General features: G+C 49.9%; 1 protein-coding gene across 1 annotated transcript in view; it reads right to left on the bottom strand.

The window, feature by feature from the left end:
- NALCN (sodium leak channel, non-selective) overlaps nt 1-20,859 on the bottom strand; it is a 362,634-nt gene extending 341,775 nt beyond the window's left edge. The window contains exon 1 of the mRNA XM_075918747.1: nt 20,559-20,859. The gene's annotated coding sequence lies outside the window, so the exon portion shown is untranslated. The remainder of the gene's footprint in view (nt 1-20,558) is intronic.
- Nucleotides 20,860-26,578: the final 5,719 nt, after the last annotated feature.

Below are 26,578 nucleotides of genomic sequence, written 5' to 3'. Positions count from 1 at the left end.
AAGTTAATCGACTGAGACAGATGTTCCCATTCCTTTTTGGGCTTATAAAAGGAGCCTTATTACTATTATTATTGCATCTATCATTGGTATTTGTTTAACCTTTCTTTTTGCATACAGAATTTTCTACTCACCAGTAGCCAGTCACACAATTCATTTTTATCTACGTGTATTGACAGATGTGGGCATCATGGACGAGTCTCCCCCTTGTACCAGTTTAGGGACAAATTAGAAGCCTCCTGCCTAAAAGAGCCCAGAGACTGGCTCCTTTGAACACCTCAGGAATGTAAAACATGTTAAATGGGTTGAAAAGCAGGGAAAAAGAGGCTGATTCATAGCCCTGACCTTTCCACATACACTACAGCAGTGGTTTTCAAAGTTGGGTTACAGACTCGCCTGAGTAAGCAGCTAGCAGGCCTACAACATTTTGTTTATCTAAGTGTCCATAGCCACAAAACCTCACAGTTCCCACTGGCTTTTTTATCTCATAGATAAACAAAGCGGCATACCTGGGCATGCCAGTGATCCAACTTTGAAAACCATTACACTGTGGCCCACTGTCCTGGATGAGAACAAAGAGGGTCACTAGCTGCCCCATTGCAAGGGAGAGTCTAACCTGGAGAGGGAAGTCAAGAAAATGAAATGTGTCTTGCAAAACACAATCCCTCCTGGATATATCCAGAAGCTGGACTTTGCAATCCTGAACTAGGGATGTTAAATTGAGGTTATTTTAGTAATCGAATAGTCAATAGAATTTTGATCAACTACTTGATTACTTGATAGGGGAAGGCAGCCCCACTCAGCACCGCCTCACGGTGGGACCTAACCCTGCTGCGCCTCTGGAATTTAAAAGGCAGTAGGAGCCAGGCAGCCCCGCTCAGTCCCTGCTCACACTGGGTCGGGGACCAAATCCCACTATGGCTCTGCAATTTAAAACGCAGTAGGAGCTGGGGGGCTGGAGGCAGAGGCAGGCTGCCTGGCTCCTACTGCCTTTTAAATTCCACAGCCACAGCGGGGTTTGGTCCGGGTGCACGCCAGGACTGAGAAGGGCTGCTTGCCCAGCCAAGAGCAGCCCCTGTCCACTGAGGGTTCCAGCTCCCCACTGGGACCCCCAGAGATAGGGGCTGCTGCCTGCAAAGCTGCCCCTGTCCATGGTCCCCTATATCCAGCCCCTGTCCATGGGGGGTCCCAACTTCCTACTGAGAGCCCCCACATCCCAGGGCTGCCTTCCCTGCCCTCACTCCCACCGCAGAGACAGTGAAGGGGGGGAAACTGGCTTTTAAGCTGCCGCCCCCCCAGCTCTGGATCCTGCCCCCCACCAGCCATTGCTTCTTCTGATATAGAGGCAGCAAAGGGGAGGGAGAATACGGGTAGTTGACTTGACTACATGATAAGCTTTAGCTTACATGCCTATACTGAACCAGGACATGTGGTTTGTACAGAATGTCCCTATGTTACAACATACAATCTGGGCACCATACAGAATGGTAATGAACACTGTGAAATCTAGCAATCTAGTGAACCCGCCAGTGAAATCTAGCAATCTCAGGTTGGTTCCAAGCCCCTCTGCATGTGTGGAATCATACAGACACTTCACCAAGCAGATAATTACTCCATCCAAATATTGTTTATCAAATAAGCTTAATATAAAGACAAGCATTAATAGCTAATTTCTGCCAACCCTATTTACGTTTAATGGATATCATTGGCATGGATGAGGCTGACAGAACCTATCACTAAAAAATATTATAACCTTAAACACTTAGGGTATGTCTACACTACAAAGTTAATTCGAACTAACAGACGTTAGTTCGAATTAACTTTGATAGGTGCTACACTAGCGCTCCACTAGTTTGAACTTAATTCGAACTAGCGAAGCGCTTAATTCGAACTAGGTAAACCTCATTCTACGAGGACTAACGCCTAGTTCGAATTAGCTAGTTCGAATTAAGGGCTGTGTAGCCACTTAATTCGAACTAGTGGGAGGCTAACCCTTCCCAGCTTGCCCTGGTGGCCACTCTGGCCAACACCAGGGAAACTTGTCTGCCCCACTCCCAGCCCCGGAGCCCTTAAAGGGCCACGGGCTGGCTACACAGTTTGTGCCAGTTGCAAGCCTGCCAGCACCCAGCTAGCAGACCCTGCACCTGCCACAAGATGAGCCAGCCACTCGATGTCACCCAGCCCTCCCCCTCTTCCCGGGACGAGCCTGGCGGCTCCCAGGAGCCTGCCCGGGGCCGCAAGAGGCGGACGCCCGCTTGGTCTAGTGTGGAGATCGTGGACCTCATCGAGGTTAGGGGGGAAGCCTCCAATGTCCATGATCTCCGCACTAGCCACAGGAATGTGGCTGTCTATGGCTGCATGGCTGACAGCCTGGCCGCCAGAGGAAACCAGCGGACCCAGGAGCAGGTCCGCTGCAAAATAAAGGACCTGTGGCAGTCCTACTCCCGGGCCTGCCTGCCAGGGGCTGACCTGGAGGCCTGCCCCACTTTCACGCCCTGGACCGCAGCCTGGGGGCTCACGCCGTCCATGCCCCCCGGGTGGTCATCGACCCCGGGGCAGAGGGACCAGTCCTGGACACCGAGGAGGAGGAGCCGGAGGACGCCGCGAGCCAGGAGCCTGCCAGGAGCCTACCCAGGACCCAGGACCCCCAAGGAACCCCACAGACAACATCTCCTGTGTCGTCCGAGGCGGGGGAGGCCTCCACCTGTGAGTACCATCATGCTCCCCTTATGTGTACGGGGGAGTGGGGGGGAAAGGGAGCCCAGGGTCTGTGCGCCTGGGCCTTGCCCACCATGGAGCAGCAGCTGGGTGTCATGCAGGGGCCTTGGCCTTGCAGAGGGGGGCTGGGTTTCACCAACTTTGTCCCCAGGGAGAACTGACTGCTGCTCTTGTTTCACCACAGCCGCAGCACCTGGGACTGCAGGGCGCACCACCCTGCCTGCAACAGCCACCCGCGCCCAGGCCAGCAGGCGTGCCAGAAACCAGGAGGGGCACCTCCGGTTCATGGAGCAGCTGCTCCGCAACCAGGAGCACTGGGTCCGGGAGGACCTTCGGCTGCGCCAGTGGAGTGTTGATGCGCTGGAGGAGCAGGGCCGTGGCCTCAGAGGCCACCTCCAGACCCTGGTGGACCGGTTCCTTCCTCCTCCTGCTCCTGCGGCTGCCGCAGCTCTCACTCCTACTCCCACCCCTGCTGCCCCTGCTCCCTCTGCTGCCCCTGCTTCCTCTCCTGCTTCCTCCGCACCCCCCGTCCCTCCTGCCCCACCCTCCACACCCGCTCCCCCCTGAGGTCCCCGCACCCACAGTGTTGCGAGACGGGAGAGCCAGCCGGACCCCCAAGCCTGAGCTTTCCCTTCCCTTCCTCCCCTTCCACCCCCTTCCAACTCCCCCCTCCCAGGTTTCCCCCTCCCCTCTCCCACCCTCATTCCTCCCTCCCCCCACCCCAGTTATGTAAAATAAAGAGAAGGTTTTTTTGCCAAAACAGGTGTCTTTATTTGACATTAGGAAGGGACGCTAGGGAGGGAAAAGGCGAAGAGGGGGAGGGTGGAAGAAGGCCCCAGTGGGGCATGCAGGGAGAGTTCAGTCCTCCTCCTCCACCTGGAAGCTCTCCCGCAGGGCTTCCCGGATCCGGACGGCCCCCTGCTGGGCTTCCCGGATGGCCGCGGTGCGGGGCTGAGCGTACTGGCCAGCCATTCGGTCAGCCTCAGCCATCCAGGCTGGCAGGAAAGCCTCCCCCTTCCTCTTGCACATATTGTGCATCACACAACATTCTGCCACCATGGGAGGGATGTTGTGCTCAGCGAGGTCAAGGCGGGTGAGGAGGCACCTAAATCGGGCTTTCAGTCACCCGAAGGCCTCCTCAATGATGATGCAGGCCCTGGTCAGCCTCGCATTGAAGGCCTGGCGGGAGGGGTTGAGGTGCCCCATGTAGGGCTTCATGAGCCAGGGCTGTAGTGGGTAGGACGCATCCCGCACCAGGCAGATGGGCATGTCCATGTCCCCGACACTGATGTGGTGGTCAGGGAAGAAGGTCCTGGCGTGCAGCCTCTGGCACACGGAGGAGTTCCGGTACACCCTGGCGTCGTGTGCCTTGCCGGACCAGCCCACATTAATGTCCGTGAACTGTCCCCGGTGGTCACACACGGCCTGCAGGAGGATGGAGAAGTACCCCTTGCGGTTCACGTACTGGAAGGCCTGGTGTGCCGGGGCACGGATGGGGATGTGCGTACCGCTGATGGCCCCCCCACAGTTGGGGAAGCCGAGGGCACTGAACCCCTGGATGATGGCGTCCGGGTCGGCAAAGCGGACCACCCTGCGGAGCAGCACCCGGTTGATGGCCTTGACCACCTGCAGAGAGACACAGCAAAGCGCGAATCAGTGGAGCGCCCGGGTGGCTGGGAGTGCTCATGCCCTGGCAGTGCCCCGCGCCCCACTCCCAGAAGCAACCCCCCCGGGCGGCGTGTAGTATGGCCGGGAGAGACCGGCCCCTCTGGTGCGGGGCACTTTTGCCTCCTCCTCCTCCCCCGACCCCCTGTTTTCCCTGGGGCGGCCCATCTCCTTCTTGCAGCCCCCCCTCGCCCCCGGCCCAGTGGCTGGCGAGTGCCGTACCTGCATGAGCACCGCTCCAACGGTGGATCTCCCCACGCCGAACTGGTTCCCGATGGATCGGTAGCTGTCCGGCGTGGAGAGCTTCCAGAGGGCGATGGCCACCCGCTTCTGGAGGGGGATGGCGGGCCTCATGCGAGTGTCCCTTCTGCGCAGAGCAGGGGCGAGCCACTCACAGAGCTCCAGGAAGGTGTCCCTCTTCATCCTGAAGTTCTGGGTCCACTGTTGGTCTCCCCAGCGCTCCAGGACAATGCGGTCCCACCAGTCGCTTCTGGTGTCCAGACGCCAGTTGTGGCGGGGCACGCCGGTGCCTGGGCGCCACCGCAGCTGCTCCATGGCCCCCAGAGTGGCCAGGTGGAGAGGCAGGGGGCTAACGTGCACCAGGTAGAACCAGGCAGCCTCCAGCCATTGCTGGCAGGCTTGCAGCAGCAAGTCCATAAACTGCACCAGAAAGTGCAGGGCGAGCTCTGGCTCCATGTTGCTACCTGCGGCGGTGTCCCCGAAGGGAAGCACCAACACAGACGGGCACAGAGACCAACGCTTTGCTGTCCCTCGGCGAGGTTGGCAAGCAAGCGGAAAAACTGAGAACCGGCTGTCCAATGGGGTCCCTTTAAGCACGAGCCTCAGATAGCCTCAGACAGCAGCCACACAACGCAACTACTGACCTGATGCCCTGCCGGAACTGGTTTCAGCCGCCCTTAAATGCGCCCCTGCGTCCAATCAGTGTGGACGCGCTAGTTCGAATTTGCAAAACGCTAATTCGAACTAGTTTTTAGTTCTAGATGCGTTAGTTCGAATTAGCGCTGTAGTGTAGACATACCCTTAGTGTGTTTAAGTTTACTACAAAAAGAAAATTATTCAGAATGACTATTCTTTTAGTGCAAATATAGACAACTATATATGTGCACTTTCATTTCCTCTAATTGCTTATTTCTCCTTTTTCCTTCTTCTCATTACATGCCCTCTTTTTCATGCTTTCTTTCCATCCTTCCTGATCTTGCACAATTATTTCACAATTATTTCCTAGCTCCCTATATTTAAAATACACCAAATTGCAATAGGGAATTCCTCAAACCTAGAAGCTGTCTTGCCAGGTTTTGATGTCATGTGGCACCGCAGAATCTCAGTTACATGTAGCACAGGATCTTCAGTTACCTGTAGCACAGGTAACTGAAAGAGCATCATAGTGTCTTTAGAAATGATTTTCCCACGGGTCAACAATCTATGGCTCACAAGCCAAATATGGCTCACTTAGGAGTCAAATATGGCTCGCAGCTCAAGCTCAGCCCCCTTGATTTCCCCCCACCACCATCACGGGAGCTTTTCCCGCTGCTCCATTGGCCAAAATCCAGCCAATGGAGCAGCAAGAAGCCATGCTTGGGAAAGGAAGCCTGAGAGCAGTGCAAGGCACAAAAGCGGGTAAGTGCTGCCTAGACCCTGTACCCCCACACTCCCACATGGAAACCCTGCAGCCCCAGCCTGCTCCTGTCCCCCTCTCCCTGTCCAGACACCCACCTGCCCCCTGCTCCTGCCCCTTACCCACTGGCCAGACATTTACCCCCAGCCTGCTTCTGCACCCTACCTCCCACCAGATCCTGCATCCCCATCCTCATCTCACTCACTGGCAGCTCTGTCCCACACACTGGACACCTCATTTTTGGCCTCACCCCAGAGCCTGGGGGGCCCAAAAATCGACTGTTCCTGGAACCCCAACGAAGTTAATCTGGACTGAGGCCTTGAACCTCAGTCCTCCCTGCCCCTCCTCCCCATGGGGCTGGAGTGCCAGAGGAGTGAGGTGCCTCAGTTGGGGGCCACATCATTGAGGAGCAGGGGTTTTTAGAGGGGCTGGTTTTTTTTGCTTCTCACTTGTTTGGTCACCGATTGATTTTTCTGTGGGTCAGTGGCCCCTGAGCCAAAAAACGTTCCCCAGCCCTGCCATTCATCAAGATAATGCTGAAACCTTTTGTGTTGGACATAATATTTTACTTTATTTAAAATGAAGTTTGATAAACTCACACAAGAAAATAAAAGTACCCAGCTCCCATCTGGCCATAAAATCCTGTCCATGGCCCTGATCATGGAACAGGCCCCACAGTCTGGCTCCCATCTGGACACAGGAAGGGCTGGCAGAGGCAGCCCCCCTCCTGCTGAATCACAGGTAGGAGGGAAGGCCACAATCTGGCTGTGGTGTTCCTGGCCGGCCCCTCATCCAACTACTGCTGCCGGGGTGCAGCAGCCCAACACCAGCCAGGTAAGGTGATCCAGCCCCAGGGGCTCATCCCCCCCCCATAGTCTACTTCCCATCCCTAATGCCCTGCACTGCCTCCTACATTTCCCACGCACACCAGCCCCCTGCCCTGAGCACCTCATCCTAGCCAACTCTGACTCCTGCACCCCCACATCCACAAACTGCACCCCAGAAGCAGAAGTCCCATTAAAGTCTGTGAGTACAATGTTTCATTCATGCTATCATTAATCATCATGTCAATTATCAATCATATTAAGTTGTGTATTTTCAGTCATGCAAATGGATATTCTAATATACTGGACTCTTGTTGACCACTTGTTCTGAATTTTGATGTAGTTTGGCTCTTTGGTTTGAAAAGGTTGCTGACCCCTGGCTTATACTGTAAAATAAGGATGTCAGTAGTTAAATGGTTATCTGGTGACCTGGCCAGGCTGGAGCAGCCCACTGCCTGACACAGCAGGGGAGATGCTCCAGCCTGGCCAGGCCCACTGCACCACATCATGGGCTGGGGGCTCTCCAGTCTGGCTGGCCCTGTCGCACCTTATTGTGTCAAGTTCTGGGCCCCCCACTACAAAAAGGATGTGGACACATTGGAAAGGGTCCAGCGGAGGGCAACCAAAATGATTAGGGGGCTGGAGCATATGATCTATGAGGAGAGACACAGGGTATGTCTACACTACCCCGCTAATTCGAACTAGGAGGGTAATGTATGCATACCGCACTTGCAAATGAAGCCCGGGATTTGAATTTCCCGCGCTTCATTTGCATAAGCCGGGCGCCGCCATTTTTAAATCCCGGCTAGTTCGAACCCCGTGCAGCGCGGCTACACGCGGCACGGAGTAGCTAGTTCGGATTAGGCTTCTAATCCGAACTAGCTGTACTCCTCGTGGAATGAGGAGTGAAATTATCAGTACTTGGGTGGTGGCAGCAGGATTTTATCCCCAAAATCTAGGTTGTTAAGATTTTGGGGGGAAGTTTTATACCAAAGCCTGGTAGATAAGGTTCAGGATACTTTCACTGGCCCCCACTCCTGCATTTATTGTGCCAGAATGGGGAAGGAGCCATGACAGCATCTCCTTCTGGCATACTTCACAGCCTAGGGAGACAGGTAGATTCTAACACACAATCAGATGTTTCTTTGGTTACATAGTGAAATTAACATGGAAGACTTAATCCAGTCCCCAGCAAATATTTCTGTCTGTAAAGGTTTTAGAAATGTTGTGTGTGTTCAATTCACATTGCTTTGTTTTTTTCTTTTTAGAGTAACACCAACAATCAAAATTCACAGCACTTATGCAGACTGCTACTGCCTCTCACGTAGGCATGTGCTCTTTCATTTTTGCTTTTAATTTTAAATGTCTTTGGCTTTGTCACTTTATTTTTAGAAGCAAAGATACAAAATGAAAGAATACTGCTTAGACAAGGAGTCTATGGCTACATCTACACTGGCCCCTTTTCCGGAAGGGGCATGTAAATTTCACCAGTCGTAGTAGGGAAATCCGCGGGGGATTTAAATATCCCTCGCGGCATTCAAATAAAAATGTCCGCCGCTTTTTTCCGGCTTTTAAAAAAGCCGGAAAAGAGCGTCTACACTGGCCCCGATCCTCCAGAAAAAGCGCCCTTTTCCAGAAACAGCGCCCTACTTTGAAGTAGGAATAAGAGCCTCCGGAAAAGGGCGCTTTTTCTGGAGGATCGGGGCCAGTGTAGACGCTCTTTTCCGGCTTTTTTAAAAGCCGGAAAAAAGCGGCGGACATTTTTATTTGAATGCCGCGGGGGATATTTAAATCCCCCGCGGATTTCCCTACTACGACTGGTGAAATTTACATGCCCCTTCCGGAAAAGGGGCCAGTGTAGATGTAGCCATAGACTCCTTGTCTAAGCAGTATTCTTTCATTTTGTATCTTTGCTTCTAAAAATAAAGTGACAAAGCCAAAGACATTTAAAATTAAAAGCAAAAATGAAAGAGCACATGCCTACGTGAGAGGCAGTAGCAGTCTGCATAAGTGCTGTGAATTTTGATTGTTGGTGTTACTCTAAAAAGAAAAAAACAAGTTTTGAAAGTTTGAACTAGGGTGGCTAATGTAGGCATTTGAACTTGCAAATGAAGCCCAGGATTTAAATATCCTGGGCTTCATTTGCATGTTCCCAGGCGCTGCCATTTTTAAATGCCCGGTAGTTTGAACTACCTGCCCGCGGCTACACGCGGTACAGGCTAAGTAGTTCGAATTAAAGCTACTAATTCGAACTACCGTTACTCTTCCTTGCCCGTGCCGCGTGTAGCCATGGGCAGGTAGTTTGAACTACCAGGCATTTAAAAATGGCAGCGCCCGGGAACATGCAAATGAAGCCTGGGATATTTAAATCACGGGATTCATTTGCAAGTTCGAATGCCTACATTAGCCACTCTAGTTAGAACTAGGGTAGCTAGTGTAGACATACCACGAGTTCTGTTCGCTCAGCCTTTAGTTCATTCACTATCCATGACCCAACAGACATGTTCAAAGCAATTTAAAATCACAGCAAGATGATCCTAATGCAATCTTGGTGTAAAAAGTTAAAGACAATAGGCTTGATTAATCACCATTATACCAATTTACAAAGTGCACTGAAATGGAGTTACAGTAAACTTCCGATAATCCAGCACCTTTGGGACATAGGGGGTGCCGGATTATTGGATATACAAGAGTATTAGGAGGTACTACGGAAGGGGGGCTATGAAGGGTCTGGGGAGGGTGGCTGGCGGGGAAAGCCCTGCACAGCCGCCGGCGACAGGCCTGCTGGGGCTGCCAGTGGCAGCGGCAACTTGGGGAAGCGGCGGGGCAGAGCAGCTGGGGTGCTGTCAGGTTGGTCCTGCAGCACCGCCCCTCACCTGAGCGGTGCTGCGGGACCAACCCGGCAGCACCCCAGCTGCTCTGCCCCACAGCTTCACCACGTCCGCCGCTGCTGAAACTGACAAGCGGCAGACTTGGGGAAATAGTGGTCAGAGCAGCTGAGGTGCTGCCCGGTTGGTCCCGCAGCACCGCCCCTCAACCCCTGCTCGGCGCCCGGCAGCAGCCCAGCTGCTCTGCTCCGCAGCTCCCCCAAGTCCACCACTCGTCAGTTTCAGCAGTGGCAGTGGCGCAAAGCAGAACAGCTGGGGTGCTGCTGGGTGCTGAGCAGGGGGCTGAGCGGCGGTGCTGCGGGACCAACCGGGCAGCACCCCAGCTGCTCTGCTCTATGCCTCTTCCCCAAGTCCGCCACTGGTCAGTTTCAGCAGCGGCAGCAGTAGACTTGGGGAAGCAGCGAGGAGCAGCTCCAATTGTCCAGCTGGCTGGAGCACTTCCAGGTTCCAGTTGGTGCCGGACTATCGGGAGTGCCGGACCACTGGATGCTGGACAACTGGAGTTTTACTGTACTTGCTTCATGCCTGAAAAGGAGAGTTTGCAAAACATGTAGTACAAGTTGGATCTCCTTGGTCCAGCACTCTGGGGACCTGACCAGTCCTGGAGGAGGGATTTTGCTGGACCAGGGAAGGTCATTTCTGCCACTCCCTGTCACTAGCCCCCACCAGCCACTGCCTTGCTGCCAACCATCTAGCTGTATTCCCCCTACTGCCAGCCCCTCTGCGCGCAGGGCTCCTGACCCCACTGCCGCACGCACAGCCCCACTGCTGGACTCCCGATCCCGCGGGCAGCTCTCCTGCTGGGGACCAGCTGCGCCCCCAGGCAACAAGCCCCACTTGGGCTTCTGCCTTTGTTGGCAGCCCTGCTGCCCCCCAGACTCACTGGGCAGCTCTGCAGGTGGCAGCGGGGCTACCAGTCTCTTTCCTGGTCCTGCTGCCACGCAACCCCGTGGTCAGGCTCCCAGTTCTGCAGGGCAGCCACGATGCCTTCTAGTCCCACTGGGCAGCTGAGTCACTGGGCAATTGCAGGGCTTCCAGGCTCCTGCTTGTGCTGCCAGGAGGCCCCGCTGCCTCCCAATCTCGCTGGGCAGTTCTGCTGCTGGGCTCCAGCCTCGCTGCAGGGCTCCCAGCCACCAGCTCTCCACCGGGACTCTCTGGTCCTGGGACATCCCTGGTCCTGCTGGACGATGGATGTTGCCGGACCAGAGAGTCCCAGTTAAGAGAGGTTCAACCTGTACCTATATGTATATTATGACTTTTAAATAAACCTTTTGTACTTGTGGATAATCCAAGCACTACACCCAGATGTACACTTATGTATTTTCTTAACCTATGTCTTATATAATTTAATATTAGCTTTCATATATCTTTAATTTTGTTCTAGCAATTTCTGTAACAAGAACAAGGTGTAGTGTAGACGATCATTGATAAATAGAACTTTTCCTTTTTGTTTTATTTTAATTCTGCATGACTTATATTGAGAGTTAAAAATCAGGCAAAACATTCAACATGATTTTGATTTTTAGCTGACAGTGCTATAAAATTTACTCTCCTTAAAGTACCTCTAATCTGCTAGAGGAGGAAAATATCCAAAGAACACCACATCGCCTCACACTGCCAGTAATACCAATAACTGTACAGTTTATTTATGCTAGTTCCATGTGTTCTATTAACTATGTAAAATCATGTAAACCATGATTTACTAATAAGAGAAATATACCACTGTGAAGATGAAACCAGCTGACAGCTAGTTTTGAAGAAAAAAGGGTGGGTTTGTTTAAATACTTTCATGGAATACTTTATTGACAACTATTCTGTTTTCTTCCATCTGAATCAAAGGCTAATAAACACCTTATCTTTTCTCATTTACTTTTGAACACAACATATTGTTAAGTGCAATAGGCTTGTACAGTTTAGTACAAAAAACAGACATGGTCCTGTCTCCCAACAAGACAACATTTACTTTCCTCTCCTCTTTCATAATAAAGGAAATATCACAAAGGTAGCAGATCATTTGGCTACCTACCAGCTGCAAAGAATAGTTGGTGACATCTTGTGCCTTCTAGCAGAACTTCAGGACTCATGGGCCAAAAAGCAAGAATCAAACCCACCATTCTCCGATTTGGGGAGGAATTCCTCTGCTAATATAATTCTCCAAAGTACATAAAAACCTTGAATCTGTAAGTAGACCAGTAGCCAGACTTTGGTACTTGAATGTCTATGGTATCTTCTCAATGGGTTAGGATTGTTCAAGCCCTTAGTAAGAGTACACAATGTTAGAGCTTACCACCTTCCCTTAGACAAAACAAGTGTGGGCATTTTGCAAAAGACATTTTTCCAGAGGGCTTTTGGAAAGGCCTCCGGATGAGCTTCCCAGAACGAGGAAGGGGAGGAAAGGAGCATTTTTGTAGGCGGTTGGCTGGCTGAGAGCCTGTTTGAATTATTATTTTAATGCTGCTAGGATTTTCTTGTGCTACTAATTATGTGTTAGGGCATTTAGAGCCTGGTTCACACATCTTTTTGTTATTTAAATTGCAATACATCTTAAAAATAAAATAAATAGTAATTATTTTCTTTTATAATTATTACATTATTATATATTAATGATGTTTAAAATAAATCATTATCCTACTCCACACCACTTTCTATCAGTGCACTTGTAGATTTCTAAGGAAACAAACACTAATCAAAATTTTGAAAGCAAAATCAGGAACCTTTTAAGATTCTGAGGTAAGTGTTGGTGGTGAAGAGGTGATTTTTTTTTTTTTTTGGTAAATAAATGTGACTTCTAAAATACATTATTATGGTTAAAGGAAAAATAGTACAGTAGAATCTCACAGTTACAAACAGACCAGTCAACCAAAATCCTCATTTGGAATCAGAAGTAATCAGTGAAACAGCAGCAAAAACTTACTAACTAACTAACTAACTAACTAACTAAGGGTATGTCTACACTACAAAGTTAGTTCGAACTAACGGACGTTAGTTCGAACTAACTTTAATAGGTGCTACACTAGCGCTCCGCTAGTTCGAATTTGAATCGAACTAGCGGAGCGCTTAGTTCGAACTAGGTAAACCTCATTTTACGAGGACTAACGCCTAGTTCGAACTAGCTAGTTCGAACTAAGGGCTGTGTAGCCCTTTAGTTCGAACTAGTGGGAGGCTAGCCCTCCCCAGGTTTCCCTGGTGGCCACTCTGGCCAACACCAGGGAAACTCTATGCCCCCCTCCCGGCCCCGGACCCCTTAAAGGGGCACGGGCTGGCTACGGTGCCCGTGCCAGGTGCAAGCCTGCCAGCACCCAGCTAGCAGACCCTGCACCTGGCACGGCACAGAGCCACCCACCCGATGCCCCCCAGCCCACCCCCTCTTGCCGGGACCAGGCTGGCGGCTCCCGGGAGCTTGCCCTGGACCGCAAGAGGCAGGCACCTTCCTGGGCTAGTGCGGACATCGTGGACCTTGTCCACGATCTCCGCACTAGGCACAGGAAAGTGGCCGTCTAGGGCAGGAGAGCTGCCAGCCTGGCCACCCAGGAGCAGGTGTGCATGAAAATCAAGGGGGTCCACTGAGACCCCCGACACTGAGCCCTGAGCTTACAATGGCCGTACTGGGTCAGACCAAAGGTCCATCTAGCCCAGTAGCCTGTCTGCCGACAGAGGCCAACCCTAGGGACCCTGGAGGGGATGGACCGAAGACAATGACCAAGCCATTTGTCTCGTGCCATCCCTCTCCAGCCTTCCACAAACTTTGGGCAGGGACACCACTCCTACCCTCTGGCTAATAGGACTCCATGGACCCAACCTCCATGACTTGATCTCACTTCCCTTTCAACTCTGTTCTAGTTGTAGCCTTCACAGCCTCCTGCAGCAAGGAGTTCCACAGGTTAACTATTTGCTTTGTCAAGAAGAACAACTTTCTCTTACTACTTTGAAGCCTGCTACCCATTCCTTTCCTTTGGTGTCCTCTAGTCCTTCTTTATGGGAACTCAGGAAGAACTTTTCTGAATGCACCCTCTCCACCCAACTCCTGCTTTTAGAGACCTCTATCCTGTCCCCCCTCCGTCTCCTCTTTTCTAAGCTGAACAGTCCCAGTCTCTGTAGCCTCTCTTCATCTGGGACCTGTTCCCAACCCCTGATCATGTTAGTTGCCCTCCCCTCTCCCAGCCTTTCTCTTCCCCTCTCCCACCTCCTTTTCCCAGTCTCCCCCAGTTTTTTTTCAATAAAGACAGAGTCAATGTTGGAAGAAACGTTATCTTTATTTTGTACATCAATAAGAAGGGGGGCTAAGGAAGGGTAAGTGGAAGGAGGTGAGGGAGGAATGGGGTATGAGCCCCCGATGGGGAGGACTGGGCTGGCTCTGCGGGCTTCTGGGGGTGGAAGCTCTCCTGCAGCCCCCCAATTACTCCCTCTCCCCAGATGGCAGCCTGCGGCAAGTGCAGCCGGGCTGATGGCCGAGTGGTGTGATGTGCCCAGTGTGGGCACTCAGGGCACTCCAAGCCAGAACTTCTTTGCAAGCGGGGCACCCCTTAGAACTGTGTGTCCGGGGTGGGGGTCGGGACCCTTTAAGCGCAGCCCTCGGCTAGCCTGAGACAGCATCTCCATGCTCTAAGTCCTCCTTTTATGCCCTGCCGGCACTGCTTCCGGCCATCCTTAAGCCCTGTTCAGAGTCCACTCAATGTGGACTTGCTAGTTCGAACTAGCAAAACGCTAGTTCGAACTAGTTTTTAGTTCTAGACGCGTTAGTTCGAACTAGCTTAGTTCGAATTAACTAATTCGAACTAAGTTAGTTCGAACTAACTTTGTAGTGTAGACATACCCTAACTAACTAACTAACTAACTAACTAACTAACTAAATAAAACAGTGCTGTGTCAACTGTAAACTAATAAAAATAAAAGGAAAGCAGCATTTTTCTTCTGCATGGTAAAGTTTCAAAGCTGTGTTAAGTCAACATTCAGTTGTAAAACTTTGAAAAAACTACCATAACATTTTGTTCAGAGACATGAACAACCTCCATTCCTCCAAGTGTTCGTAACTCTGATATTCTACTGTACCAAAGGTTGAAATCATAAGCCTTATTATCCTATTACCATTTTAGCTCTACCACTCAATATTCGGGAAGACAATAAATTAGACTCATTGCCTAGGAATGAACACCATACTTTTTTGTAAGGACTTGGGAGGAATTTCTAGAGAAGAAAAATATAAAAGTGGAGGCGGAGGGTATGTCTACGCTACAGCGCTAATTCGAACTAACTTAATTCGAATTAGTTAATTCGAACTAAGCTAATTCGAACTAACGGATCCAGACTAAAAAACTAGTTCAAATTAGTGTTTTGCTAATTCGAACTAGCATGTCCACATTAAGTGGACCTGAACCGGGATTAAGGATGGCCGGAAATAGTGCCAGCAGGGCATCAGAATAGGACTTAGAGCGTGGAGCTGCTGTCTCAGGCTAGCCGAGGGCTGTGCTTAAAGGGACCCGACCTCCACCCCGGACAGACAGTTCTCAGGGGTTCCCCGCTTGCAAAGCAGTCCTGGCTTGGAGTGCCCTGAGTGCCCACACTCGGCACATCACAGCACTCGGCCATCAGACCGGCTGCACTTGCCGCAGGCTGCCATCTGGGGAGAGGGGGCAATTGGGGGGCTGCAGGAGAGCTTCCACCCCCAGAAGCCCGCAGAGCCAGCCCAGTCCTCCCCATCGGGGGCTCGTACCCCATTCCTCCCTCACCTCCTTCCACTTACGCTTCCCTAGGCCCCCTTCCTGATGTACAAAATAAAGAAAATGTGTGGTCAAAAATAGAATCTCTCTTTATTGAACAAAACTGGGGGAGACGGGGAAAAGGAGGTGGGAGAGGGGAAGAGAGAGGGTGGGAGAGGGGAGGGCAACTAAAATGATCAGAGGTTTGGAAGAGGTCCCATATGAAGAGAGGCTAAAGAGACTGGGACTTTTCAGCTTAGAAAAGAGGAGACTAAGGGGGGGATAAGATAGAGGCCTATAAAAGCATGAGTGGGGTGGAGAGGGTACATCAAGAAAAGTTCTTCATTAGTTCCCATAATAGAAGGACTAGAGGACACCAAAGGAAAGGAATGGGTAGCAGGCTTCAAACTAATAACAGAAAGTTCTTCTTCACAAAGCAAAGAGTCAACCTCTGGTACTCCTTGCTGCAGGAGGCTGTGAAGGCTAGAACTAGAACAGAGTTTAAAGAGAAGTGAGATAAAGTGATGGAGGTTGGGTCCATGGAGTGGTATTAGCCAGGGGGTAGGAGTGGTGTCCCTGCCCAAAGTTTGTGGAAGGCTGGAGAGGGACGGCACGAGACAAATGGCTTGATCACTGTCTTCGGTCCATCCCCTCCAGGGTCCCTAGGGTTGGCCGCTGTCAGCAGACAGGCTACTGGGCTAGATGGACCTTTGGTCTGACCCAATATGGCCATTGTAAGCTCAGGGCTCAGGGTCGGGGGTCTCAGTGGACCACCTTGATTTTCATGCACACCTGCTCCTGGGTGGCCAGGCTGGCAACTCTCCTGCCCTAGACGGCCACTTTCCTGTGTCTAGTGCGGAGGTCATGGACGAGGTCCATGATGTCTGCACTAGACCAGGCAGATGCCCGCCTCTTGCGGTCCCGGGCAAGCTCCCGGGAGCCGCCAGCCTGGTCCCAGGAAGAGGGGGAGGACTGGGGGGCATCGGGTGGCTGGCTCGAGCTGTGCCAGGTGCAGGGTCTGCTAGCTGGGTGCTGGCAGGCTTGCACCTGGCATGGGCACCGTAGCCAGCCCGTGCCCCTTTAAGTGGTCCGGGGCCGGGAGGGGGGCAGTAGAGTTTCCCTGGTGTTGGCCAGAGTGGCCACCAGGGAAAGCTGGGGAGGGCTAGCCTCCCACTAGTTCGAATTAAGGAGCTACACACCCCTTAATTCGAACTAGTAAATTCGAACTAGGCTTAGTCCTCGTAGAATGAGGTTTACCTAGTTCGAACTAAGCACTCCGCTAGTTCGAATTAAATTCGAACTAGAGGAGCGCTAGTGTAGCGCCTATGAAAGTTAATTCGAACTTACGTCCGTTAGTTCGAATTAACTTCGTAGTGTAGACATACCCCCAGGGAGGAAGTTTGGGGGACGTGGTAGAAGGCCGACGGGGAGGGATGAAGCAGGCAGGGTCAGGGCCTTAGAGGAAAAGGTGGAGTGGGGGTGGGGCAGAACAGGGATGGAGCGGAGAGGTTGTTGCAGCCCCCTAGGGATTATTATTATTTTATTATTTACTGTATTTTTAGACATTGTTATCCCACAAATACTAGAAGCACACCCCTTGCTAAGGCAGGGATAGATCAGCGTATAGACAGAAAACACAAGGTGACCAACCCAGCTTTACAGTGTAGCTTGAAACTACTGTGGAAGTACAGGGCACACAGACTTCAGGTCCCAGAATTTACATCAAGATGGATTTGAATACCACTGAGTTCAATACAAAGCATTACAAGTTAGTACCTGCAATCTCCAGAACCTGTGTCAGATCAAAACAGACCACTGTTGGGGTCTGTAGCAACCAGAGGTTGTGACTCAAACTCACATATTTTATATTACAATCTGAATTTTATGGAGCTATTCCTCAGACTGAAACAAAGATGAAGCACCAAACAAAGCCTCTGGGATGGATCTGGCCTAACATATTCATGTGGCCTGTATGATATTCAGATTGTAAAGACTCCAAACACTCATTTTAAAAGTAAATTTTTGGTTGCAAAGAAACCCTTCCAATTATGAAATGAATATAAACAATACAGTGGTTATCATTGTTATTTATTGGTATCACTGTAGAATCTAAGATCTCAGTCAGGGATAAGGATCTCATTGTGCTAGATGCTGTACAGACAGGAGAAAAAGATGGTCATTACTCCAAAGAGCTTACAATTAAAGCAGGGGTGGGCAAAAGGGCCTCCGCAGGCCAGATTCGGCCCCCCCAAGTGGGTAGATCCGGCCCATGGACGCCCTGCTGATCCCCGACCCCCAGGTCAATTAGAGCCTGCAGGCCAGGGAGCGCCCTAAACCTTCTCCACTCTGCCTCCGCGCTACTTGCCTCCTGCCCTGCCAGAAACACATGGACCTTTGAAGCGCTCCACCCTGCTTGCGGGAGGGAGGAGGAGAGTGGAGGAGGCTTCACGTGCTCCCCCGTCCCCAGGCCAATAAGGGCCTGGAGGCGGGGGAGCTGCATGAAACATCCTTTGCCCTGCACCAGCCCTGTGAGGAGACCACAGTACTTCAAAGTGCCAAAACTCCTTGCAGGGTGGGAGGAGGCTTCCCGTACTCCCCCGCCCCAGGCCCTGAGTGGCCTGGGGGTAGGGGAGCGTGCCAAGCAGGGTATGGGTACCTACTGGGAAGGGGGGGCAATGGGACTCCCCCACCCTCAGACCAATTATGGACTGGGGGTGGGGTAGCCCCACCCCTTCCAGTTTAGACCCCGCCCCTTCCCATTTACACCCCACACATTCCAGAATGGCCAGGGGCTACTTCAATAATTTTTTAAGTTGACCCCGAGAAAAAATTATTGCCAACCCCTGAATTAAAGTATAGTCAACTTAACATGATTTTGATAACTATCTGCAAGGACTGGCCCTACATTCCATTTTAATACTCTCCTAATATGTAATTAAGTGTTGCTTTCAGATCAACCAGCCCCTCACTGGCTCAGCATCACAGTAATTTACAAAATAAAATCATATGGAAAAATGCAGTTACTATGTACTGGAGAATTAAGGTTTAACTGGTTAATCTAGTGAATACCTATCCTCTGTTTCTCTGGAGGAAGGTGACAGGGGAGGGATCACGAGAGGATTACCTGTTGTGTTCCCCCCCTCTTGGTATCTGGTTTTGGCCACTGTCGGCAGACAGGACACTGGACTGGATGGACCGTTGGTCTGACCCAGTATGGCCGTTCTTATGTTCTAGTCTTTCCCTTATGTTCTATATGGCAATAGACAACAGATGGATACCGATGGAAGAATATAAGGAAACAATGAGACAACAATGGTCAGCATAGCAGACAGAGGTTTAAACATACTAGTAATCTAATCCTTGTCAAGTTTTGTGTAGCAATGGTGGTAAAGAGATCTGAAGGAAATGAATGCAGTGACAGTTCAGGTGTTTGCAGGGAGCTCCAGCTAGGCATGAGGGGCAGCATGGCAGAAAGCACAAAGGTGCTTCTCTGAAAATTCAACAAGTGGGCAATGCACACTGGCATCATAGGCTGGTCTGTCAGGAGTAACATCTTACTGGGCTTTCGAATTGACTCAGCAATGACAATACAGTATTAACTACTTCATGTTTTAGAGGGGTAGCCTTATTAGTGTAACTAAAAACAAAGACTAGTGCTGTGGTACCTTGTTAGTCTCTCTAGTGTGCCACAGGACTGACTACTTATTATTGCATTTTGTTATCATTGTGGGCATAGATCAGAATTGAAAGTAGCTGTAGGGAAGGAAATGAAAAGGGAAATAAACAGCGAAGAGAGGATTAAGACTTAGGCAGAGAAACAAAGGGCAGTAAATTAGCATTAGTCAATATTTTCTCATTGGAAATATTTTCTTGGTAAGTGCCCCAACACGGGCACTGAACAAATACTAAATAAAAACTAAAATTATAGTTCCTATGCAAAGGCCATAGTATACCCATGATTCTTCTGCACATACCCCTTCAGCACCAGTGGGCATTCCACTGTTGAAAGCAGGGAGTATGTCATTCCAAACTGATATGCCCCTCCAGTGACTAGAACAAAAATGGAGTATGTCCTTTTCTAGACACTGGCAGCCCAGAAACAGAGCATTAAATATCAGGCTCAGCAGTCCTGAGAGCTGGTCTCTAGGAGAACAGCTGTAGCCATCTGCTCCATTTTGTGCTAACTAGGTGAAGTGCCCACATGACTTGTCCCACAGGTAGGGCAGAATTCACACTCCATCCCCAAGTGCATTTCCTGACTAGCAAAGCAAGCGCCTTCTTGGCCCAGCACTTGGATTTAAAAAAAAAAAAAAAAAAAAAAACCCACAAAGCTGAATATTGGTGGAGGTTTGGCCACAGGATTAAAAATCTGGTATTTTTCTCTTCTGGACAATGATGTAAGAAGGGCCCGTCTAGCCCAGTGAGCTCTCCCCCCAACACACACACACCCCCTGTCTGTACCTCTGGGTCACACCAAGCTGCAGGCCACAGTCTAATCTCCACAGGCGCAGGAGAGAGGCCTGAGGGGAGCAGCCCTGGGCAAGGTACATCTGGTAACAAGGACTATGCTGACAAAAGGCAGGTGACTGGCAAGCCTGGGCGCTGCCATTTGCCGTGGAAACGTATGGTGGCTCGGAGCAGGCGCCTCGCCCAGGGGAACCGGCCAGCAGCGCATCTCCACCTGGCGGGGCCCTCCGGCTCCCTCCCGGCCCCTAGGGCCTGCCCCCCCGACTGTCCCCCTAGGGCCTGCCCCGCGCTTCCAGCGCCCCCTCCCTCCCCCGGCACCCGCAGCTGGAAGGGGGGATGCCCAGCGGCTGGAAGGGAGGGGGGTGTCTCGCCTCCCCAGTCCCTGCTCCCCTCGCCCGGCAGCTCCGGGGGAAGGCGCCGCTGCCCAGGTGAGATCCGGTCCCTGCGCATCCGCACCACGGCCTGGCCTCCTGCCGCCGCCACCATCCATCCGCCCTCCAGCAGCCTCGCCTCCCCCAGAGCCCGGCCCCTGGCTCAAGCCCCGTGAGCGGAGCGGGGAGCGTCAGCCACGCCGACCCCGCCAGCCCCGCGGTAGAGCGAGGCGGGGAGGGAGGAACCGGGGATGAGAACACAGCGCAGAAAACAGGTCCCGATGCCACCAACCTACCGCCTGCATCGCCCTTCATGGCGGGCTTGGGAGTATTGGTGCCTGCCCCCTCGAGTTTGGGATGTGCTAGGGGGGGTTCTAGGTGGTCCTCCCTGCCGCGTCGGTGCTGATGCTGGGGGCTGAGTGGAGAAGACGTGACACTGGGAGGAGGCGGCGGCGGCGGCGGCAGCCTCCCTCTGCAGTTGATAGATAAGGGCGGTCTGTGCTAGCAGGTTCTTTCCTCGCCGAGACTACAGCCTTCAGTCTCGCAGCAACAGCTGTGCCTCCACAGGCACAGGGGCAATGCGGCCGCACACACGCACACCGTGCAGATACACACAGTACAAGCCCGGGCGTGTTCCACAGACACGCACACAAATGATTATGCACGAATGCACAGATCCGTACCTAGAAACAAGTGCACACACAACGCAGATGCACAATGTGGCAGATACAAATGTGTTGAAACAGACAAATATGCGGACACACACACACAAGGAGAGTGACATGCATACATGCGGAACCCATACTCAATATAAACAATGGTAAATGTATGTAAAAATACACACTATCTATGCGTACACATGGTGTATCTCTATACACAGACAATATTACTAGTTCTCACCGTTTTATTGAACCCTCATCTTACAGAGGAGCATGTGACTAGGTGAAAACTGGGAGGCATTGCTTGTTTGTTTAAGTGTCTAGCTGTCATGGTTGGGGAGAAAAGTTCGAAAATGTGTCCTAAATGTTACCTCAATGTTCAAAATTATTTGTTTTTAAACACTAGTTTTTCTAAGCACATCTCATGATTTTGGTTACTAACTCATGATTTGCTAACATGTATGGTACTGAACTGAACACATTCATCCAGTTGAGGCCTAATTGGCACTGAGTAGAGCCATCTCCTCCTCCCTTGGTGTTGTGCCCGCAGTTCTCTATAGCTGGAGAGCTTGCTCAGGCTTGGCTGTCTCCACATGAATACTCTCAAGGAATTCTTCATGGACACAGGAGCTCCTCAGCCTAGCCATCTCCTCCTGTCACTCTCCCACCTGCTTCCTGAGACATTCCACCAGCAGGCATCTTTCATATTCAAGGCGTGGGTGTACCATGATTTATAAAGAGGCAAAAAGATATTTTCTGTCTTATTATCTATCCCTTTCTTAATGGTTCCTGTCACAGTCCGCGCTTCCCCTCAGAATGCCGGACGTCATCATTGGGAAGAGGCGGCCATTCCGGTCGCACCTTGCTTCTGGGCCACCCTTCTCCCTTCCCGGGGTCCCCATCTAGGACGTCTCTTAGTCCCTTCGAGTCTCAAGCTGCTAGCGTTCCTTACGTTGAGGACCACCCAGCGCTCGCCCAGGTCAGACTTTGTTTGCCTAAACGATGGACAGAGGGGAGGGAGACCTGGGCCTGCCCTCGCTCCAGGTCCTGACCCAGGACCCTAAGGATAGGGACACGCTTCCCTGCCTGGTTGGTGGGGCAAACCGTAATTCACCAACCCTCGAGTGACCTCCTGGATCCACCGCTCAGTCCTGGGTCACTTCCTCTTCTCCGTTCTGTCCGGCCTCCGTGTCCGCCTCTCGACCTCCCTGAGTCACCTCTAGTGACCTCGGCTCCCCAGCTGGGTGCCGCGGCCCCTCCGTCGCGATGCGGCGTGCTCCTGGCCTTCGGCCCCAAGATCTCTCTTGTCAGTGGTATCAACGAATTTAGACACTATCATTTTACATGTATAATTGGGATTATGCTTTTCAGTATATAACTTTGCATATGTCAACATTGAATTTCACCTGTTATTTTGTTGCCCAGTCACCCAATTTTGTGAGATCCTTTTGAAGCTCTTTCCAGTTTGCTGTGAACTTAACTATTTTGAGCAATTTTGTATCATCTGCAAATTGTTCACTTTTTTTTTTGCCATTACTTTTTGAGTCTTTGGCTACCTGTTATTTTTTTTTATAGCTTTCCTAACTATATTTTTACACTTAATTTGCCAGAGTTTATGCTTCTTTCTATTTTGCTCACTAGAATTAAACTTCCACTTTTTAAAGGATACCTTTTTGTCTCTCACTGCTTCTTTTAATTTGTTTAGCCATAGGAGCACTTTTTTATTTTTATTTTTATGTTTTTTAATGTAGGGTATACATTTAAGTTGAGCTTCTATTATGATGGCTTTAAAAAGTTTCCATGAAGCTTGGGGGGGATTTCACTTTTGGCATTGTGCCTTTTAATTTCTGTTTAACTAACCTCCTCATTTTTGTGTAGTCCCCCTTTCTGAAATTAAATGCCATAGTATTGGGCTGCTGTCATTTTTTTCCCACCACAGAGATGTAAAATCTAATTATATTATAGTTACTATTACCAAGCGGTCCAGCTATATTCACATCTTGGACCAGATTCTGTGCTCTACTCTGACAAAATCAAGAATTGCCTTTCCTCACCCATCCTCCATGAGTTCTCAAAAATAATTGCTAATGGCTCTGAAGCAAAATGCAGGACAATGTAGCACTTTAAAGACTAACAAGATGGTTTATTAGATGATGAGCTTTCGTGGGCCAGACCCACTTCCTCAGATCAAATAGTGGAAGAAAATAGTCACAACCATATATACCAAAGGATACAATTAAAAAAATGAACACATATGAAAAGGACAAATCACATTTCAGAACAGATATTCCTGCGCATCCAGAAATATAATTTATGCTATCATGTGCCGAAAGTGTCCATCTGCTAAGTACATTGGACAAACATCTCAGACACTTCGCCAAAGGATTAATGCCCACAAAACAGATATCAGACAAGATCGCAAAGAAAAAACAGTTTCTTGCCATTTTAACCAGAAAGGACACTCTCTCAATGACTTAACCACCTGCATTCTGCTACAAAGACCTTTTACATCTGCACTTGAAAGGGAATCCTCTGAACTGTCATTCATGTTAAAATTCGACACTCTCCGAGAAGGAATGAACAAACACTCAAACTATCTTACCCATTACCAAGATAGCTTCTCCAATTATCACCTCTAATACCATTAGCTCACAAACATCCCACTCTCCCCACCTCTAATATCATCAATTCACAGACACTTACCTTCCTTCCTTCCCCCCCCCCCCCCCCCCCCGCATCCTCCTCCTGTTCTGAAATGTGATTTGTCCTTTTCATATGTGTTCATTTTTTTAATTGTATCCTTTGGTATATATGGTTGTGACTATTTTCTTCCACTATTTGATCTGAGGAAGTGGGTCTGGCCCACGAAAGCTCATCATCTAATAAACCATCTTGTTAGTCTTTAAAGTGCTACATTGTCCTGCATTTTGCTTCAGCTACCCCAGACTAACACGGCTACATTTCTATCACTATTCTAAAGGCTCTGAGATTGCTATAGTTAGTTTGTTAAGTTTGTTAGAATGAATTTGATCAGGTCTTGCCAACTTGAATATATCCAATTTATCTAAATATAGTTAACCTGTTCTTTCCCTCTTTTGGCTTACATTCCTTCATATAACACATTGATTAACTGGTCATCATTTTAATGTAATCAGATATGCACTCTCCTTCCTACTAAATAGAAACCCTTCACCTTCCTTTGTCTTTCTCTTGCTCATAATGTTTTTAAAGAACCTCTTATCATTATCCCTTTTACCCCTACTAAGTGAAAATTATTTTGTGTCTTAGCCTTTCTGATTTTTGTCCATAACATGTTTTTGCTGTTCTTTTGAACTCTTCCCTAGAAATTCATCTGTGTTTCCACTTTTTCATGGGAATTACTTTTTGATGTTCTGGTCATTAAACTGCTCCTGATGGAGTCCTTTTAGCCTTTTTTTATTAGTCTCCCTGTCTTTTCTTTTCATAAGAAAAGTTTGCAGTTGTGCATTTAATATTGTCTCCTTGAGAAACTGCCAGCTCTCCTGAACTCCTTTTTTCCTCATATTCTTTCCCATGGGATCTTACCTACCAGTTCTCTGAGTTTGTTAAAATCTGCTTTTTTTGAAGTCCATTATCCTTATTCTACTGCTCCCACTGCTCCCTTTTATTAGGATCAAGAAATCATGTCATGAGCACTTCCGCCCAAGTTACCTGCCACCTTCAGATTTGCCACACATTCCACCCCTTGGAAAGAATCAAGTCAAAATTAGGTCTGTCAAGCAATTAAAAAAATTATTTGCGATTAATCGCATGCAACTCTCCTTTGAAATGCCGTGGAAACGTTCGAACAAGCCGGCTTTTAAAAATGGCGGCGCTGGCTTTATGCTAATGAAGCCCGGGAAATTCAAATCCCGGGCTTCATTAGCAAGTTCGGTATGCATACATTACCCCCCTAGTTCGAATTAGGGGGGTAGTGTAGACATACCCAAAGGGTGCATCTACACGGTGGGGCTTACCTCAAAATAAGCTACGCAACTTGAGCTATGTCAATTGCGTAGCTTATTTTGAAATAGCTTATTTCGAGTTTTGGTGCTGTTGCTGTCTACACAGCACTTATTTCGAAATAGAGCATTCTTCCTCCAACTTCCCTTACTCCTCATAAAATGAAGGTTACAGGATTCAGAGTAAGAAGTCCTCCCACTTGACAGTATTTCGACTTTATGTTGAAATAACTGCCGGCTGTGTAGACGCAGACTATGTTATTTCAAAATAACACTAGTTATATTGAAATAATGTTGCTGTGTAGACATAGCCTAACACAGTGGTGTCTAACCTATTTAATCACAAGATCCCTTTTTTTCAGTGTAAGTGCAAAGTAAGATCTACCTCAAACCCAAATACCCTTGCTCCACTTCCTTCCTGCCCCTTTTCTGAGGCCCCACTCCTCTTTACCCCATCTCCAAGGCCTCATCCTGCTCACTACATTCCCCTTCTTCCCCCATCTTCACTCACTTTCACCAGGCTGAGGTAGGTAGGGGTTGGAGTTGCAGGCTCTAGTCTTGAGCCAAGGAGTTTGGAGTGTGGGGGGGGGTGTGTCACATAAAAGTTATATGTTGGTCCTGCAGCTTAGCAGGCCTGGGATAAAAGTTTAGATTCCTGCTGTACCCAGCTTAGCATAGCTTGGGACCCTGCAAGTCCAAGCAGCAGTTGGGCTTTATCAGCTTTAACCCATGCTTTGAGCTGGGAAACTACTAAGCGGTAAACAAGTTTGACCTCAGTTTCAGCTCATAAGAGTGATAAGAATGGCATTGAACCAGGTACATGCACACCCGGTAAACAACTGGGCTACGTCTAGACTGGCATTATTTTCCACAAATGCTTTTAATGGAAAAGTTTTCTGTTAAAAGCATTTGCGGAAAAGAGCGTCTAGATTGTCACGGATGCTTTTCCGCAAAAGGACTTTTTCCCGAATGGGAGCAGCATAGAATTTCCACAAGAAGCACTGATTTCTTACACGAGATCGTCAGTGTTCTTGCGGAAATTCAAGCAGCCAGTGTAGACAGCTGGCAAGTTTTTCCACAAAAGCAGCTGCTTTTGCGGAAAAACTTGCCAGTCTAGACACAGCCCTGTAGTATAACAGTTGTTTCACCAGGATCTCACCAGGACCTGGACCTCAGAGGGTGCCCTGTGGCCTGGTGTGAGGTGACCGGAATGGGACTCCCTGCAGACTAAAGGGATGAAAGAATTTCCAAGTGCCTATTACTCTTTTGTGCATTGCTCTGCCTATGCTTATTGGCGTATTACTTTGCAGTTTCAAAGTAACCATCTGGCAGTATTAATCCTGTAATAGTAGTGACGTAGTCACAACTATCCCTAATAGACTCTGTCTTGAAGCGAATCCACAACCTTGTTGGGCCCTGCCCCTGTGAGTTAACAGTAAGCCTGAAGGGCTTGGGGAGGGGAGCTTCCCTTTCATGGTCAGTGGGCAGCCACTCCGCCCCACTGCCCCCTGCTTAGTCTCTCGGGGAATTAGCCATGGTGTTCAGCTCTTCAGGGCTGATGGTAAGTCAATGCAAGGTCCAGATCCCAGGCCCCTACTCAGGGCAGGCGGCAAACAGATAGGCAGTTCTGGCCCCCCAAGCCTCAGTTCGGGGTGGGGCAGCCCACAAAGAGTCAAG

Source organism: Pelodiscus sinensis, chromosome 1 (assembly GCF_049634645.1).
Source record: "Pelodiscus sinensis isolate JC-2024 chromosome 1, ASM4963464v1, whole genome shotgun sequence".
Taxonomy (NCBI): domain Eukaryota; kingdom Metazoa; phylum Chordata; order Testudines; family Trionychidae; genus Pelodiscus; species Pelodiscus sinensis.
The sequence above is the reverse complement of the archived record's forward strand: the minus strand, read 5'-3'. Positions and strand labels throughout refer to the sequence as shown.